This window comes from Anguilla rostrata, chromosome 11 (assembly GCF_018555375.3).
Source record: "Anguilla rostrata isolate EN2019 chromosome 11, ASM1855537v3, whole genome shotgun sequence".
Taxonomy (NCBI): Eukaryota; Metazoa; Chordata; class Actinopteri; order Anguilliformes; family Anguillidae; genus Anguilla; species Anguilla rostrata.
Window position 1 is genome coordinate 42,111,914 of NC_057943.1, and position 13,779 is coordinate 42,125,692.

General features: G+C 42.1%; 1 protein-coding gene across 1 annotated transcript in view; it reads right to left on the reverse strand.

Moving 5' to 3' along the window:
• LOC135234985 (chemokine-like protein TAFA-2) overlaps positions 1-2,667 on the reverse strand; it is a 151,143-nt gene extending 148,476 nt beyond the window's left edge. Inside the window, exon 1 of the mRNA XM_064300157.1 lies at positions 2,355-2,667. The gene's annotated coding sequence lies outside the window, so the exon portion shown is untranslated. The remainder of the gene's footprint in view (positions 1-2,354) is intronic.
• Between the last annotated feature and the right edge of the window lie 11,112 nt (positions 2,668-13,779).

Here is a 13,779-nt window from a genome sequence, read left to right on the forward strand (position 1 = left end):
TACACGGGACAGCAAGCTTTTGTATTCACCACCATTTTAAAATAGAGCTGCGTTTTGTTTTTTTCTTTTTTTTTATAAAGAAAAGTCACAATTATTGGGAGATGGAGCCAGCAGTTCCATCCCATAAGTCAACAACAATCAAACTCTACCTGGAAATTTTCCTCTGGCTCCCTTTCGAGAAACAAAATGACCAATCAGAAGGCTCCCCAGGAAATTATGTGTGCCAAACAGCCAACGAGCAGGCTAAACGCCAGCAGACCCTCACCTGTGATTAAGCACTGATTACTCAAGTGCTTACAGCTGGGGCACACACTGAGAGCCTGGTGTGCTGGTAATGACTGCTGATTGGTCATTACAGTAAATAAAGAGGGGGGGAGTATTTCATGAAACAAGATTACCGAGTTATGCTGGCCTCATACTTGTCAATGTTTCAAGTGATTTCACAGGCTTGGAAGTCATAGTCTTACCTCAGTCGATGTGTGCCCCCGTCACGACTCGTGTGTATTAATATGGCTCCTACTGAGTTTGAGTCATTTTCTCATCTTGAGCGTTCCGATAAATCAAACACGTTTAATATTTATCTTTAGTCTTGGCTCAAAAGGTTTGTGATCCTACTCTGCCAACAGCAAATAGGTGTGCTGTCTTGGTCTGACATCAGCACACCAGAGAAGGGCTAAGGTAAAAAAGCAATGCTCAAAAGAATCCTTTTGGAGTCTTATGGTCTGTGAAGCTGCATGATTTACAGTCTTTGCGCAATCTTAAGATGTGTGCACCTCTGGGACTAAAAACTCATGACTGCGGTTAAATGTGAGAGAGTGTCTAGAGACTATCGTTGTTTAGACGTCATCTAGTTTATGGCCAGCACTAGCTGGATAACTGCACGGATAAAACCCGGAACAGCTCTTTTTTCTGAACACTCCTCCCTCATCTCCACTGCTCTCTCTGCACTTCCTCCTCCTGCTTCTTTCTCTAGCCTGCCAGTTGACCTTGCTACCTCCACCTTCAACTCATGCCTCTCTCAGTCCCTTGACTCACTTTGTCCTCTTGTCTACAAACCAGCACAATCATCACCCCCTGCCCATGGCTGACTGAGTCACTACGCTCCAGCAGAACATCACTGCGAGCTGCAGAGAGGAAGTAGAGGAAATCCAGATCCTCTGATGACCTGACCGCATATTATACCGTGCTGGCAACTTTCACATCTGTCATTCAAATTGTATCTGTAAACTAGAATATACAAATATTAATAATATCAGTTTACATGAAAGAACTGTCACAAAACAGTATTTGTCATTAAAATCTGTGCCAGTGGTTTCAAAGTCACTCAGTACTCATGAACAATTTCATCTCAAAATACTGAAGTGCATAAGAATGTCCGAATTCTTAGGAGCACCTTCTTCCTTCCTCCTTTCCTCACCTCCTCTCTTCTCCCTCGCTTTCTTGTGATAAGGCACCGACCAAAGGCCTCAAGGTGAGGAAACAAAGAAAATGTATAAAGTATTTTTGTCTAACTGCTGGAAAGTACACCCGAGTCAGGGGCATGGAGTTAAATATATTGTACATATTAGCTTCGTAAGCATGACATTTGAGGTCCAGCACAGTAATAATACCGTGGCTGACCTTACAGAAAGAGGAGTGTCCTTTCTTGTCCTGCTCTTTGATAAAGTGGTCTTATAGCGATCGTTATGACGTGCTGCAAATGAGCTTTGCATGGGGGCAGACTTCACGTCTCCGACCGGGCTGACCAGCTGGCACTGTCCAACTACGCGGCTCAAACAAAAGCGTCGGGAGACACAGAGACATAACCCACTGCAGGGGCAGGGCGTTGTCATTTTGTGTGAATAATTTGGAGAAATTTGTATTGTGTCACCTTCGAGTGTAACCGCGGGTTTTCAGACCGTAGCCCCCGCGGTCTGCAGAGAACTGCAAGGGATTCACTCAAAGACCGCGTGCCCCAGCCAAAGGGTTTTAATCGCACTCTTATTCAAACTCCAGGTGGTGACGTCACCATCTGTTACATACGTGTGAGTGCCAATTTTTATTTTGCATGTGTTAGGAATTATTTTACCTTGACATTTTACAGTAAGTGGAAGCAAATGACCCAAGGTAATAGAAAACAAAGTAATCTCAAAATACAATAGGATGGTTTATATTGCCGCATACCCAATCGTCACATAGGCCTATTGACTAAACGTAGCTCACCTCGGACTATTGACTCCTAACCGACAGCATTTCCCTACAGCTGGAAATCACCTGTTGTATGTTGTGCGACGGAAATTATGCATTTTTAAAAAAATTGAAACTACAAATGAAAGAAAAACTAAACAGCAGGCCAGCACAGGAGTCCCTCATACCTGCTTTCCTGCAGGAACGCGGTGACCGTTTCCAAGGGTGTGTAGGCACAAAAGCGTGACCAGCTCCATCCGATACCTGGCGGTCAGACTGAAAGCGTCTTTCTCCGTTTAGCTGAGTTTTATGTTTCGCGAAGGGGGAGCAGGAGGCAAAACAATGTGCGCACGAGGAAGGGGAGGACCGGCAAACCTCCAATGAGCAATTAGCAGAATTACTCCGAATCATACACACATGGACGACTTTTCCACAATATAATATAAATCTGAACTGCTGCTACTACTGCAGCTTTTTAATCTTCTCTTCTGACTGTGCGTTTCCCTCACTTTAAGCCCTCCTAGGGAGAGGAAGGTGCGTCATGTATCAGAGAAATATAAATAACGAAGTGTTACTGTGCCAATCAAATAATCTTTAATGAGAACAACCTGTTTTGAATTTTCTACCACCAGAGGGCAGGCAAATGAATAGAACTTAGTGAAGCAATTTACTAACAAGACCAGGTTAAAACCTAGTATATGGCTGGACCTAACACACGTGATCCGGCCGACCAATGGTGTAACTTCATCACTCAGTCACTCAGTTACTCAGTCACAGACATTCACGCTTGTAGGCCTAGCCCCGCTGTTGCGGTCCAGCCAAAAACGTACCAAATTGTTACAAGCTGCGGGATGATGTTGTGCCTTATTTTCAAATACTATTAACGAAGAGTAATTTAAAAAAAAAATTAACAAAGTGCGGTTTGGTCAAAAACCTTGAAGTTTGTATTTCATGCAAATATATTACTAAAATTAATTTATGATTGGGTCTTTTGCGTCAAGTGGATGCAGATTTTTCTATGACAATGCCAAATTCAAACTTGTTTTACAACACTGTCTCTCTGTTTGCTGGCATCTAGTCGTTATACCAGCATGACAAACATAATCAATGGTTCGATATGACTAGACTTGAGAGAGGGTTTTAATGTGGCATTTTAGACGCCATATTTGCTGTCCAATAAATTCAGTCAATGTAATTCATTACATGGGATGAAGGTAAGAGCTTTCCATAAGCAGTTGTTTTTCAGGAGAACTCTAAAATACTGATGTCATCCAACTCCATAATGTTGGAGAGAGAAAAGGGCGAACAAACCTCTCTTGTATAATTCACTTTTCTCTGCAAGCTAATGTTACACCCATTAAGGACAAGTAAAACACGTTGTTGTTTATTGTTTTTTTAATCTTCATTTACAATGCGGTGGTGACAGGGTTGTTATAACTACGACGTTCTGCCGCAATATGCCACATGCAGTATCTTCATGACCTTGCTCAGCCAGACAGCGCCAGGGAGCCACTAAATCCTGTCGTATGAGGAAACTAAGGCTGCCAGTATAACATTACCATTTTTCTACATCATTGGACAATGAAATTAAGTAAATCGTAAAGTATTTACTAGACAATGGCTTTTCAGGTTGATTTCGTGGTGATTTCAGACTCTTGGCCTATTGGGACCCATTAAATTATTGGTTCCACCCACGCATTCTTCTGCTGCCCTCTAGTGGCAGATATGAATTTCAAGTGCAACTGGAAAGTGAATAGGGCTGGAGTGGAACCGGTAGTCGTAAAAACACCATGCCTAAATCAGTTGTGTTTGCGGCTCTACTCTGGGGATTCATAAAATATTCTTTATCAGTATGATGTATATACCCCCTCGGTTGCTAGAAACCGGTTAGCATAATCAGTCGGATCCTTTTCTCTGCATTATGTATGGCTGGCTATTTAAAGTCAGCCAGCAGGTAGCTCATTCTGATTCCGGTATCGGCAGTTCCTTGGCTGACTTCCAGGCCGGAATAGTGGGTATCTGTGACTTTTCTCCTGGGTTTCGGGTGTAGGTAGGGTGCTTGACTGTCCCTGAAGAACAGAGGCATAGTTCAAGTTGTCACACTGTCATTTAATTGCGCCATAATGTTGTGTTTTTCGTGACTAAAGAGCACTTACCTACGTTATCAGAAAATATTTTTATTTTCCAGTCTCTATTGATCTTTTGGTTTCTTGTTTTATTGTGGAGTAGCGTAGTTAATGGGAAAATGCCTTCGGTTTTGTTGGCAATTATCATTTGTAGAAGTGTGTAACGTCTGTTAATTGTGGTTATGGTCATCATATCTGCTGAACCAAATAAAGTGAATAAGGTTGATAAAGGTTTGCATGTTTATTTGTTCAAAATAATTGAATCTGCAATTTTACAGGATGAAAAATTCCGGAATGGTTCATGTTCAATATATGAAGAAAGATCACTCAAATATACCAGAGACAAAGCATCATAAATGTGGAAGTTTTCAGCATTGTATGCATTACTATAAACTAAACACTAGACGGCACTATTAGGCTACAGATTAAAAGTCACCATTAACCGTCTTAACCGTTTTTGATCATTTCAGTTAATTATCAAAATAACAGTTCAGTCAAGTTTGCAGTTTGTATTATTCCACTGTACAGAAATAATATGACAATGGAATGGAGTTAGTAGTGTCACCAAAAAGAGAATGAGGTTTCTAGACAGCATAGGAAAATACTACTTTGGTACAGTTCAATTTGCCTTGGTAAATATCCAACTGTGTAAATTGATTATTTAAAACATAGCGAGGAAATGCAGTCTAGGTGGTGAAGATGGTTGTTGCTTTGAGAAGAGGCAAAAAGGCATAAACTATATAAAAAGATACATGCTACTCATGTAAGGTGAAACAAATATCCCATCTGTTTATTGTAATGCAGTGCTGTGCGAGACAAATAGTGCACAGTAGGTGCTCTACACAGGCGGACAGTGAAGAAACAATGCTGGCGATAACCACTTGCACTCAGTGTGATTTGCGGCAGCACGTTTCAACCAACCGTTCTCCTCCAGGTCGCGGATACGCACAGTAAGTCACCCGGGATACAGGCATCTGCTAAACAAATAAAGGGCGTAATGCGAAGTGACACGGTTATTGGCCACTTTCAGAAGGCTATTAAAACGGCGCAATTTAACCGCTGCTTCAGATCAAGGTGGTAGCACAACGGGTGAATGATAAACGGCGCATGGTTCAGCACCTTCCCCGATGCCCCTGATAACAGATCTGCTACAGTCCTGAAATCGCTTTCCACGAAATCTAATTAACTGTTCATGTTTAGACAAAATCTTTTTAGGCTGTTCCTGGTGGCCCATGCCTTTTTCTAGATTTCAAATTTTGCTCTTAATTGTTAAATTAAGATCGTTAACGCAGTTAAGTTCTATAGTAGTGTGCTTATTTCAGCACGTTGCAGCTTTGATTACTATTTACTTTGAACTTTTCATTTTCTACAAGTGCGTTAGATTCAATGACCAGGTGTTTGCGCTTTCAGCAGAACAAAATCAATCATTTTCCCCGGTACATTACAGAAAATCAAACCATCAGTTGTCCAAGAATTGACCTGAATGATCTGTCCTCAAATGAATATGGAATATTCCATCTTTGTAACATCAGTATCTATTTCTGACAAAAGTATAGATACTATGCATTTAAAGTATCTAATGAAAAATCATTAACAGCTCTTTATACTTTAGGAATCGCGGTTTAGGTTGGAAGAAAAAACAGCACGTTGCCCCTATAGGCTCTGAGCGTTAATTGCACGGTACTACCACCCGCAGTTGAGTAAGATTGACATAATAACTAAATGTTGGAATAAATTCTGTTTGTTTCTGGACAAAAGCAAAGCTCAAAGCTCTGAAATGGACGCAAATTATTTTCAGGGTATGTGTTTGCATTTAGGCCATAGCAAAGCATATTCATACCAGTGGTGTGGTGCCATATGTACTGTACTTTCATACTACATTCATTCAGCCATTTAACTGTGGTTACTACCTAAACCTCATTACTGTTGTAGACTACCATTATAGCCTAAATACACAAACACTTCCATTTGAGATGTTTCAGGCAAGGATGATTCATTACCTTCACTTTAACTTTTTCCTCTTATAAACACCATGTATACAAACCATCCGTATTGAGAAACGTACCAAGTGTGTTATATAACACATATTTTAAGGTAGTTCAGCTAATGAATGTAGCTTGGCAATATCATCTCCCTTGTAAACTTTCCAGAGCAATTGAGTCCACTTGTGCTGCCACCTTTTGTTTATTCCAATCTGATTCATTGCTCAAGTTGTTTTTGATTTTTGATTTTTGTTCCATCTTATTAATACACTTTAACTCAAAAGGCAGTAGGCTTTTAATGATGTTAGCTACTTTTTTCAAATGATTTTGAATGAATATAAAACAGGCACTTATGCAACAATTCCTTATTTTGGCCTGACCCGCATTACAGATCACAATCTTTGACGTGAAACTGAATGGTAAACATAATCATTATGTATTCAGTTCAGCTAGACTTGATTTGGAAACAGCAGCAAATTCAAATGGACTTGGACATTGCAGGTTATTATTCATAAAACAGGCTTTGAATTATGGATGAAAGATGGTATAATGAGGCAAAGAAATATCCAGTGCGCAGAAAAAAATCATTCTCTCCATGTAAGGCTTCCAACACATCTATTTAGTTATTTTCATAACTGTAATGTAGGGTGAATTCTAGCAGAAATAGATTTAAATACACGTGGCCATTGTTTCTGTGCAAAGTCTTCAGATCAATAGACTGGGAGTCAGCATTGCAGTCCGTTGCTGTAAACGCAGTGGTGTTGCAGTAAACGCAGTGGTGTTGCAGTCGGTTGCAGTAAACGCAGTGGTGTTGCAGTCGGTTGCAGTAAACGCAGTGGCGTTGCAGTCAGTTGCAGTAGATGCAGTGGTGTTGCAGTAAACGCAGTGGTGTTGCAGTCGGTTGCAGTAAACACAGTGGCGTTGCAGTCAGTTGCAGTAGATGCAGTGGTGTTGCAGTAAACGCAGTGGTATTGCAGTCCGTTGCTGTAAACGCAGTGGTGTTGCAGTCGGTTGCAGTAAACGCAGTGGTGTTGCAGTCAGTTGCAGTAGATGCAGTGGTGTTGCAGTAAACGCAGTGGTGTTGCAGTCGGTTGCAGTAAACGCAGTGGTGTTGCAGTCGGTTGCAGTAAACGCAGTGGCGTTGCAGTCGGTTGCAGTAAACGCAGTGGTGTTGCAGTCGGTTGCAGTAAACGCAGTGGCGTTGCAGTCGGTTGCAGTAAACGCAGTGGCGTTGCAGTCGGTTGCAGTAAACGCAGTGGCGTTGCAGTCAGTTGCAGTAAACGCAGTGATGTTACAGTCGGTTGCAGTAAACGCAGTGGTGTTGCAGTCGGTTGCAGTAAACACAGTGGCGTTGCAGTCAGTTGCAGTAGATGCAGTGGTGTTGCAGTAAACGCAGTGGTGTTGCAGTCGGTTGCAGTAAACACAGTGGCGTTGCAGTCAGTTGCAGTAGATGCAGTGTGTTTGCAGTAAACGCAGTGGTGTTGCAGTCCATTGCTGTAACGTGTACACGTGCAGTAACGGGGTGTTGCAGTCGGTTGCAGTAAACGCAGTGGCGTTGCAGTCAGTTGCAGTAGATGCAGTGGTGTTGCAGTAAACGCAGTGGTGTTGCAGCCGGTTGTAAACGCAGTGGTGTTGCAGTCAGTTGCTGTAAACGCAGTGGTGTTGCAGTCGGTTGCAGTAAACGCAGTGGTGTTGCAGTCAGTTGCAGTAAACGCAGTGGTGTTGCAGTCGGTTGCAGTAAACGCAGTGGTGTTGCAGTCAGTTGCAGTAAACGCAGTGGTGTTGCAGTCGGGTGCAGTAAACGCAGTGGTGTTGCAGTCGGGTGCAGTAAACGCAGTGGTGTTGCAGTCGGTGCAGTAAACGCAGTGGTGTTGCAGTCGGGTGAAGTAAACGCAGTGGTGTTGCAGTCGGGTGCAGTAAACGCAGTGGTGTTGCAGTCGGTTGCAGTAAACGCAGTGGTGTTGCAGTCGGGTGCAGTAAACGCAGTGGTGTTGCAGTCGGTTGCAGTAAACGGAGTGGCGTTGCAGTCAGTTGCAGTAAACACAGTGGCGTTGCAGTCGGTTGCTGTAAACGCAGTGGCGTTGCAGTCGGTTGCAGTAAACCAGTGGTGTTGCAGTCGGTTGCTGTAAACGCAGTGGGTTGCAGTCGTTGCAAAAGCAGTGGCGGGAGTGGTTGCTGTAAACACAGTGGTGTTGCAGGCGGTTGCTGTAAACACAGTGGTGTTGCAGGCGGTTGCTGTAAACGCAGTGGTTCTGCAGTCAGTTGCTGTAAACACAGTGGTTTTGCAGTCGGTTGCTGTAAACGCAGTGGTGTTGCAGTCGGTTGCAGTAAACGCGGTGGCTGATGCGCAGTCACATCGCTCAGTCAGACCAGCAGTCAGGTGAGCCATTGTTTTTGCTCCACTGCTCCCACTGAAGGCTCTTCCCCACTCAGTCCTGGGTAGCTGCTTTTTAGGTTTCTTGTTTTCTGGTCATAAATACCCCAGCCCTGTCACTGCTTAGGTTAAATGGCCTGTCATGTCCACATGCTTACATACCATACAGTACTCTCTGTTTTAACCTCTGCCTTTGGACCTGCAAGGCTGCACATGGCAGAGGGGAGGAAAGGAACGGCTTTCTTTAAAAAAAAATTATGTGAATTACCCTCTATTATGTTCACTGACATTTATTTCCAAAGCCAGTAGCAAAGATTATTACAGCTATTACATACAGTATTAGGGTAGATTTTGCCATCATTAATACTTTGTTTATGTTAATAAATGTAACCTTGTCAGAGAGTGTTAGCTAACATTATTTGCATAGTAGCTGCCCTTCAGTTAGACTGACTCACTGCGGCTACTTTTTTACATGCTGGTAATTTACACAGCCAGATATTTCTATGCAAACTGCAGGTAAGGTATTGCTCGAAGGCAGTGCTTCATCTGGGATTTAAACCAACAACCTCTGAGTCATAAGTTCCATTCCCAACAGCATGCCAAGCTCAAATCTGTCAAGACAAAGCATGTAATTCTCTTCTATTCTGGAAAATTCTCCGACTGATTAAATTAGCGAAAGGCCAAGCTGGCATAAATGCCGGTAGAGACTTGCTCCACAGAAACAGGATTCAGGATGGATGTGCCAATATAAAGAGCGTGTTCCTGTGTGTCAGAGGCAGCTGCTGTCTCTAGAACAGGGGTGAAGTGATAAAAATGGCATTGCATATCTTTAATGAGAGGAAATTTTCAGTAAACACGCTAATGCCTTTTCCGCATTAAGGACTGTATGCAGGCATGGCAGATTTACGCACTTGCTAAAGAGGCTTCTTCTCGTTTAGCCCATTCAGCATCTAAGTTGAAGTTGCGCATGTTTTCTAAGCAGGTACTCAGGCTTGCCTACCGCAAGTGCTTATCTTTCATATTGGGATGCACTTCCTTGCGCACCCAGGAAAATATACATTTGCTCTGGTTAAGCACACACCCATGGGTTGGCAAAAATACCAGCACAGGAATTCCGCTTGCACTACATTTCCTGAATGTCCTCTAAACATCGATGAGACTTTAAAGGGGCAGTTCACCAAAATTAAAAGTGAGCTACAGTATATTTACTCTTACCCAGAGTGCTGTCTGTCCATACAGATCATTTTGCGGAGATTTGGCAGGTTTTCTGCACATCCGCTTGCGGTACGGTGTCCGCATTGCTTTGATCAGTGTCACGTTCACACCGCGCCCCAGAATACCGGCGTGCTTCGGTTGAGACCGTGCCTGGACATACACAGTCGGTGTACTTTGATAGAAAGTAGTGTTTGATGAAACCGTGCACAGTAAAGTCCAAGGGTGTATGCGAGTGACCGTGTCATTATATTTGGTAAGAGATGTTGCGGGTAACTTTTTCCAATGTAACTTTTTGTCGCTTTGAGCACCACAAACATTGTCCCCAATGTTCCCAGCGTGAGCTGCAGCGGATATACCCGGAAAACTCATCAATTCTCAACAAAAATATCTGGATGGATAGATAGTACCCTGGGTAAGTGGAAATATAGCTTTATTTTATTTTGGGGTGAACTGCCCCTTTAATTATGAAAACATAAGACATTCGTTTTTACACATCTGCAGTGAAATATCAGCAGAAATAAACAACTTATAGCTGAAAAATATTTTTAAAGAATAAAACACAATCAAAAAATGATCAATAGAATGTACTTTACATTAGTGAGCCTTTGGAAACAATAGCCTATCAAAACAAGAAGCAGCTCCACCCTGTTAAAAATATTCAATTTATGCATTGATTTACTGCCTATATTTTGTTTCTCTTTTATCAATGTAAGAAGAGTGCATTTTACTGGTCGTCACCATGGATACGGGGGGCAAATTGATCATTTATTTAAATAATGAAGCCTCAGACTGCCTCAGAAAACATGCTTATCTCCCTCGACTTTATATTCTGAATGCGCAAAAAAGGTGAAATAGGCAACAAATTATTGTCAGGTGAGCTTAGATTGTGTGTAAATCAACATTTGATCAAAATAATTTGTCAGGTTTATAATGGTGTAACAAATTGCCCTTTGCTTTATGTGAGACAATGCTGGGAGGGGTCACTATGTGCGGTGGTGATTGAACCAGATTCAGGAACGCTGGCGGGTTACTGCCTTGTATTTACTCCTTTAATTCACAAATGAAACTCCACAAAATCACAATTTAACAAGCCGGTGTCAAGGCAAGTGCCTGAAAGAGCCCAGAGGTTGGCTATGCAGAACACAAAGTGGTTGGGTTCCCAATGGGTCTCCCTCCTAGGTCTAAAAGCTAGGCCTCTCTTATAGCAGCTGCCATGATTAACAATGAGCCACAGCTGCTAGCCATTGCCTATAACAGGGGCTGTCCGTGGTCCTGAAGCTCTCCCAGGGTGCTTAAAGACCTGCGGTGCTGAATGGACAGCACCCCAGAACACAGCACCAGGCCACACCCTTCCTGGCATCACAGGTAGCACTTGCCCCAGAAGCGAAATCAGCACCCTGGAACCCAGGACCAGTACCTGCCCCAGCAGCAAAATCTACTTCAGATGTACAAGAGGCGGAGCTAAATTTATATATTTTTTAATGCAAGACTAATTAATTAATGAAAGAACACTCATGTAGTCCTCACTTAAATCTGATTGCACTTACCTTGATCTAACATGGGACAGATCCTCAAACTGCCCAACACACTTTGTCTGGCTCCCCTTCACGTGTACACCATTTAAGCACTCGACTGTGAATTTGCTGAAACAGCCGAGAAGCAAAATTTCGGAATGCAATTGGCTTTGTGTGAGTTTCTCAAATCTGAATATAATATAATATGATCCTAAATACGCTGCTGTGTAATTGCCTCCATTTATTTTGTATAATGATGTGAAAAATTACAAGAGCCTGCTTTGTACTTCACGCTGAGAGATTGTTCCCTATTCTCTCTTTTCCTCTCGTTCTCTATAAGGCCTAATGGTGGAAAGGTTTCGTATTGCACTTGTAAGTGTTTAAAAATAATAAGCTATGATGTTAAAGTTTAGTGTAAAGGCCAAAGACAACTGCATGCAGAACAAGGTGGTGGTCAACACGAGTTGGTGTTTTTAGATAGAAGGCAGAATTATATTATATTGGGATTAAACCCGTTGATTCTTGCAGAGCATCTGTCACAAAGCCCTGCAGTGACTCCGCACAGAGCCCTCGGCCTCTGAAGCAGAGTCAGCCGTAAAATGGCTGCTGCGCGTTTCTTTAAAAATGTTTTGCTGCGTTCAAGTGCAGCAATAATTACCTTGCTAAATGGAAACTGAGTTGGCGCACTTCAGTCCTCATTTACTGTTGCATATTGCCATTTATCTTCTCTTCTGCAATGCACTCTGTTCTGATTGAACGTGTTTTCCCTCCAGGGATGAGTTTGCTGTTAAAAGCAAACTGTGGTTTGGGGGAGGGAAAGACTGATCAGGAGAGTGTGTGAGCTTGCAGCCTTTCAGACGGCTCTTTCATGTTCGTTTGATTTGATTCATTTATATTACATCTATCTGCCCTTATTCTTTAATGTTCTCTGGTTTTGTATTTGCAATATTGAGTTTGAAATGATTATTATTTTTATTAATAGTAGTAGTGGTGGCAGTTCTAGTAGTAGTAGCAGTAATAGTAGCAGTAGTAGTAGTAGCAATATCAGTAGTAGTAGTAGCAGTAGTAGTAGAGTAGTGGTAGTAGTGGCAGCAGCAGTAGCAGTAGTAGTAGTATCAGTAGTATTAGTAGTAGTACTGACAATAAAAAGAAAGTTAAAAGAGACAGAACTGGAACTACCCATCCTGGCATTAAACAAGCACTCAATTAACACTCTTGAAAATGCAGCCATTTAAATTCATTCGGCCTCATACCACCTATCCAATGGCATGCCCTGAGGCATTAGAGTATGAACTGCCACGGTATTGGCTGTGCTTCAGAGATAGCCACGCCCATTACACTTTCAGTAAGCTCCTTCAGCTCTGCACCAAGGATGCCACTGCATCTTTTCAGAAGAGAAATGCAATGAGAGTTCCCTTAAGATGTTTCCTTTTAAAGTTGCTACATTTTTTCCCTTATCACATTAGTGCATGCAATCCTCAGCAGCACGGAATGATATTTCAGTCCTGTCTGTGATTAGATCAAAATGGTAGAATAGACACCCTCTGTGAATCGAAATCTCATTTTTAATTTATCAATAAGTTAACTGTAGTTAACATGATAGCATCCCAGAGACCTAGCCCCGGGCGTGGGAATGGATCAGACAAGAAGATAGGGCCTTCAGAATGTGAAGGAGAGCAAATTTTCAAAAAAGTGGAAGACTTTTTCATTTTTCTTTAATTGTTTTTGTTTTATCTGTTGAGTCAATCAATTTATATAATGCAGCTGCTCCTTAAAAAAAATCTCAGCTAAGAGACAAAGAGCTTGGAGCTGCAGTCAAATGATTTAAACTTTATCCTTTGAGATAAAACAACGTAAATTACAAAATATATACAAGATGGAATCATTTCTTGAGAGATTGTAAGCCTGGGAAAACAGAACGAAACGGCTGGCTGGGGAGGTTAGCTTTAGCTTGATCGCTGGTTTGGGTTGGGGTGCCATGGAGCCGAGCGGCGCCTGTGCTGCTGGCCTTAAATTATTGTAATAACTGAAACGATTTACAATAACAGAAATGAACACAATATAAAACATTTGCGGGGTTCAAAAATCATCATTGCATTACAGAAAATTGCTTTAAGTATGTACAGTAAATGACTACCATTAAGTGATTTTCATTTTGTGGCCTTTCTGTGTAAGAGCTGTTCAAAATGTAATAATAATAGTTAAGAATTGATACATTTTCAGTGGCAAGGTGCAGTACAACCAATTCAGCAGACTGGACTGATGTAGCTGGAATGGTAAAACCACAAGTCCACGGAGCAGCTGAATATTTGTGTTCCTTTTCCTTGTCTTTTTCAGACACTCCTTCAGCAAGGCGAACAGAAATGATGCCTGGAACGATGGATGGCGGGGAGACAGGATAA